The following is a 6,300-nucleotide window of genomic DNA, read 5'->3' as shown; positions in this document are numbered from 1 at the left end:
GAAGAATCTATGACTGAGTCTGGAAATAACACTATTCCAGCTTAAATAACATATCAACCCTGATATGATAATAGTGGGTAACTTTAATACTTTATACTTGTCAGTATACAAGTACTGCAGACAGAAATTAAACAGAAAAAAATAAAATGCTGCTGCTAAATGACATCATAACCCAAATGGACCTAACAGATATTTACAGAAAAATTCACTCAAACACAAAAAGATATACCTTCTTCTGAGCATATTATAAACTTTCTCCAAAACAGACCACACATTTGTGCACAAAGCAAGACTCAACAGATAGAAGAAAATCAAATTAACAACCTTCACCCTATCTGAGCACAACAGATACAAACAGATATCTCAATAATGTTAACAGTAACAGAACCAAAACAAACCTTACAAATTTTATGGAAACTGAACTTTCACTACTTAATGAAAACTGACTTATGATAAAAATTAAAAACTTTTAGCATTGAATGAAAGTGAAACAAAATATACCCAAATTTATGGGGCACAATAAAGGCAATTTAAAGGGGCAGGTTCATGGCATTCTCTAACAAAATTCATAATAAATGATAGATGACAGATAGATAGATAGGTAAGTAGATAATATATAGGTACATAGATACATAGATATAAAGATAGATGAAAGATAGATAGATCTCATATTAGTAACTTAATGGCATACCTGAAAGTTCTAGAATAAATAGAACAAGGAATCAATGGTAAGAAATAATGAAACTCAGGGCTGAATCAACAAAATAGAAACAAAAATTCCACGAATTAGTGAAACAAATATGGATTTTCAGAAAATCAAAATGTTTGCCATCCACTAGTCAAATTAACTCAAAGGCAGAGGTAGAAGACCTAAATTAATATAACTAACAAAAGGAGGAACAACAAAATATAAGGAAATCAAGAGAATCAAGAGGAAATATTTTAAAAATTTATATTCATATGTACATAATGGTATATGCCTTTAATCCCAGCACTCAGGATTCAGAAGCAGGAAGATTTCTATGAGCGCAAGATCAACCAGATCTACATGGTAAGCTCAAGGACAGCTAGAACTATGGAACCCTATCTTACAAAACCAAAGAACCTAAACCCAAAACAAACAAACAAGTAAACAAAAACAAAAACAAAATGATGTACCTCACCAAATTGGAAAATCTAAAACCAATGGATAATTTTCTTGAAATATACCACTACTAAACTTAAATCAAGATCAGATAAATAAATTAAATATACTTAGTAAAATAGAGCAGTAAGTAGATGTCTAGCTCACTCCTAAAAACATTAAAGAAAGAAAGAAAAAAAAATCCAAAATGAAAACAAAACCCTAGCAAGATGATTTTAGGATAAATCCAATTAGGCTCTCAAAGAAGAATTAGCACCCAAACTCCTCAAATTATTCCATGAAATAAAAGCACAGATATCACTGTCTAATTTTTTATGAGGCAATGTTACCCTGATATCTAAATCACATAAATTCAACAATGAAATTGAAAAATATAAAAACACTAAGAAAAATATTAATAAATAGGAATTCAGGAAACTAAACTCTTCTATATGTCAACAATCATTTTCCTTCAGGGCCAGAAGCAGGAAAAAATGAGGAAAGATTTTTACCAACAATGCATCTGATTGGGAGCAAAAATCTAAAGTATATAAGAAGTTAAATAACTTGGACATCAACAATAAACAACCCAGTTTAAAAAATGGTGTAAAGGTCTAAACAGAAAGTTCTCAAAAGAGGAAACACACATGGTTAAGAAGCACAAAAGAAATGCTCAACTTCCTTAGTAATCAGGGAAATAAAAATCAACACTACTTTGAGATTTCCTATTACAAATGTCAGAATGGCAAAGATCAATAAAAATAAATGACAGCTCAAATTGACATGGAAGAAGAGTAATGGGAACACTTACCAGTTGCTGGTGAGAGTGTAGTCTTCTACATCAACAAATCAAATTAATGTGGTTGTTCTTAAAGAAGATGGGAATGGACCTACATCAAGATTCAGCTGTATTACTCAAAAAATACCTAAAGGATATTTCGTACTACTCCAAAGACACTTGTTCAAACACTGCTCAATTCATACTTCCAGAAACAGCAAACAAACTTTCTAATAATGAATGAATAAATAAAGAAAACTGTGGTTCATTTATTCAATGAACTTTTACTCAGAGGGTTAAAAAAATAAATCCTGAAATGTGCAGATAAATGATTGGAACTATTAAAAAAATCATCCCAAATGAGATAATGCAGACCCAGAAAGACAAATATGGTATGTATACTCTTATATACGAATTTTGGCTGATAAGTCTTTGATAAGAAACACTCTATCTAACAACAAGAGTCAGCTAAAGAGTAAGAAAACCGGAGGGGGTGAGGGATAGGTCTCCCTGAAGAGTAAATAGAATTTATAGATAAGTTGGTGCAAATGAGAGGATCAAATGAGGAGGGGTACAGAAAGGGAAGGAATAATGTGAAGGAAAGCTGAAATTAAGGACAATTTGAGGGTGCCAAATAAAATCTGATACTGTAGAAGCTTTTAAATTATATACAAGTATGAAACTGATCTAAATAAAATTGCTAAACAATGAGGTAGACAGAGACCCATTTGGATGTCTCTCACCACTAAATGAAGCTTCCAGTGTTGGAAATTGGTTGCATATAATTGAGCTGTTGGCCTAAAGGGTTACATGGGCACTTTCCACTACCTGACAATAAAGCCCTATTTCTGATGACAACATTTACACAATTCTTTGAATATGAAGAAATGGAGCTGGTGCCTACGTAGCACCGGAAACCCTGTGAGCTAGTGTAAATGGCACTGAGAGTCCCTCAAAGGATAAGCACCAACCCACCTACAAACTCTTTGATCTATAATGATGGACTGGCCACAAGACACACTAGTGCAATATTGACTAAAATTTTGTGCAAGTTACTAAACAATATCTGATTTGATTTCAGGCTACACCATGAGATGGAGTCAACCCACTACAGTACTTAGTGGTCATGAAACAAACCACATAGGCCGAGAATTTATGGAAATATAAAATACCAATATTATTCTAGAGAAATATATCCCTAAAATGACTCCTAACCTTTACTACCTTGCACAGTCATCAGCAGAAAAATTTCCTCTGGCAGTATAAATAATCAAACACAGAGACCCATAGCTGGACCATATTCAGACTGTGAGAAACCTTGGAACATAAAACCCTAATGAGCCATTTCCATCTATCAATGCCCTCAGAGTTCTGGGAAACTTACATTAGAGGAGGCAGAAAGATAATAAGAACAAGGGGATGGAAGTTACCAAGAAACACAGCTATTTCAACGCAGAACCAATCAATGCATGGACTCTCAGAGGCTATGGCATCATGCACATGGCCTGTAGTAGTCTGTGTCCAGATGGGGGTCACAGTGCCTTTTTTATTTTAGAGAAGGCATATATTTTAGTTGAGAACCTATATGACAATGATAGTGTGATGTAATTAATAGCTGTTGTACATTAAATAAATTTTGAAAGGCATTTAAAAAAATGAGTATCTAGAGATGACAATTTTTCTTTAATTCTGCTCTTAGCAGTTATATAGAGTGTGGTTTCAATAAAAATGGCCTCCATAGGAGACTGTTCATGTTATATTTTGGCAAAAACATTGCTGCATTTTGCCCTTGCCTGAAAAGTGTGCCTGAGGATAAATTGAAGAGTTTAGGATTAATTGTGTGTTGAAGATCAAATTTCAAAACAAACTAATTTAGCCTCTTTCACATGGTTAATACTGTTTACTCTTACATACATTTATAATGGAAAGGAGCAAGCTGCACACAGAAAATTGAAAGGTGCATAATTAGAGGAGTAAAGGGACACCAGGAAGTGTAAATAGATTAAAGAAAATCCTGAGACTAATTGAAAAAAGGGAGTGATGACATAAGACCAAGACTCTTCCAAGTTAGACTTCCAATCTATGAAAAGGAATGAAAGAAAAGTGAAAAGAAACGGAAGAAAAGCTTGTGTCCAGGCAGGGTGGTAAACATCTTTAATTTCACTACTTGAAAGTCAGAGGCTGATTGGTCTCTAAGTTCAAGGCCAGCCTGGTCTATAGAAAAAGTTCCAGAAAATGCAACCTTAGAAAGTAAAGGAAACTATTGAACACAGACCCTGTTAGAAATTTATAGAACTAAGGTTCATGTTCTAGCCCCAGCAAACAGAAGAACCTGGTAGCTTTGGACAGGTGATTCTTGCTTTCTAGTCAAGGACAGGAGAAAGGGTTTATGGAAAGTTTCTGAACCAGGAATGTGAAGTCTGTCACTGCATGAAAGTTCAAACATGCCATTGCATGAAATTGTGAATGTGAAGCCTGGATTACATGATTCTGTGGTGTTTACAAAGTAGCCCAAGAAAGTATGAAGAAATAATTTATACTTTTTAAACTTAGCACTTCTAAATTTTGTACAATTTGTTTACCTAAAATTAGTGTTCTTTTTAAAATTCCTTTTTAACATAATTTGCATTTTTCACAATAATCCATTAGACTTAAGAAACTTCATCAAACTATACAGTGTTTATTAGAGACCATCAAAATTGGTACAAATCTTATTTGATATACATATGGTTTATCATCTATTTTATCACTGTGATCAAATCTTGACATAAAAATAGAGAAAGGAAAATATCCCGGAGTCCACTCTTTCAAGGGGATATCTTTAATGAAATTTTAAGCATGAACTACATCTAAAATTACTATGAAGCTGTTTTATTCCTTTAACTTAAAACCTTCATGGTGACCAACTGTCCAAATGATGACCTAATTATAAAGTATGGTGTGTATGGCCATTCAGTAGGTGATCATTCCCTTGTCAAATGTAATGAAATACTGATACGTGCTGCAACATGATTCGATTTGAAGACATTGTGCTAACACAATTCAATCACAAAACATTCTCCCCTCTGATTCTCAAAAATGAAACCACCAGAACAGAAAATGTAAACCTTCAAAATTGTTGTACTCCCAGGGTTTTGTGTGCTGGTGGATGGGTTGAATGGACACTGTCATTGGTACTGACTGTGTATATTCTAATGCATGTCTGTGTGTGATGTGCGGTGGCAGGGAGAGGCATTATATACCAACATTAGATTTTGGTGGTTATGGACCACAGGGACCACCTATGCATGTTAAATTGATAAATCTTGTTAATAAACTTATAAAAATCTAAGAATATTTTCAATAGTATTCTAATTCAAAGTCATTATAGTGTTATCATTTTATTATATCAACATTTATCAATTATAATTATTATTATCACTATAGTATTATCATATAGTGTTATTTTCTTTAAAAATTCAGTAACACTAGAAACTGTTAGGTTTATGTCCAAGATCAGTGCTACTGCTCCACTCAAAAAACAGTCTAGCCAGAAAGCTACTAAAGAGAGTCCCTAAAAATTGTATAACAAAACAAAACAAAACAAAAGAAAGCTAAAATGTAGCCCTTTGCAGTTGATGGCTTCTGGTTAGGTAGGGAAAGATGAGGGAGGACTCAATGCTCTTTCAGCGATTGGCTGCTAGGAATTGATCATGCTCTAATAACTGTATGGGAACCACAAATTGGACTTGGCAGATATTTTTCTTGGGATGGGGGTTGTGGGAGATGGACCTGGGAAGTGAGTGTGATTAGGTGTATTGTATGAAATTACCAAAGAATTAGTAAAAATATTATGTTGAGAAAAAAGAACTGGACTGTGAATAAAACTATATACTGTACATACACAAACTCTTAATATCAAAAACATTCCATTCAAAACAAAAATTTTGCCATATTCTCCACATTATTTTTAATTTATGAATTCTACAAGACAGATAATTATTATAAGTTGTTGACAATAACAGTCAAGAATTTGCTTTTAAAATGTTATCCAATAGATTGTGTTTGAGAAATTAAACATTTAATTCCACTACAATTGACATCTAAATATCTTTTAAAATATATCTGGTCCTTGAAAATATTAGAATAATTCTTAGCAAAGAGATAACACTCTATGTTGATTTGACATTCTTCTTCTTTTCTTTTTTTCTTTTTTTTCCAATAAATAGCTGCCTCTGTTTTATCCACATCCCAGTGAACTGACATAGTAATGAGAGAGCAGCCCTTATACCAAGTGTCAGCTGGGTGTGGGAGTGAACTCAGGGAACTCCAATTAGCTTCCACAAGAGAACAGGGACCAAAGCATCGAATGGCAGGAAGAGTCAACCAGATCAATCCTGCCCAGGACTGGAGCCACAGA

General features: G+C 33.6%; 1 pseudogene; it reads right to left on the bottom strand.

Annotated features, from left to right (window-relative positions):
- Positions 1-6,286: 6,286 nt before the first annotated feature.
- LOC127227416 (bystin-like) overlaps positions 6,287-6,300 on the bottom strand; it is a 1,469-nt pseudogene continuing 1,455 nt past the window's right edge.

Source organism: Phodopus roborovskii, unplaced genomic scaffold, assembly GCF_943737965.1.
Source record: "Phodopus roborovskii unplaced genomic scaffold, PHOROB, whole genome shotgun sequence".
In the NCBI taxonomy this organism is placed as follows: domain Eukaryota; kingdom Metazoa; phylum Chordata; class Mammalia; order Rodentia; family Cricetidae; genus Phodopus; species Phodopus roborovskii.
The sequence above is the reverse complement of the archived record's forward strand: the minus strand, read 5'-3'. Positions and strand labels throughout refer to the sequence as shown.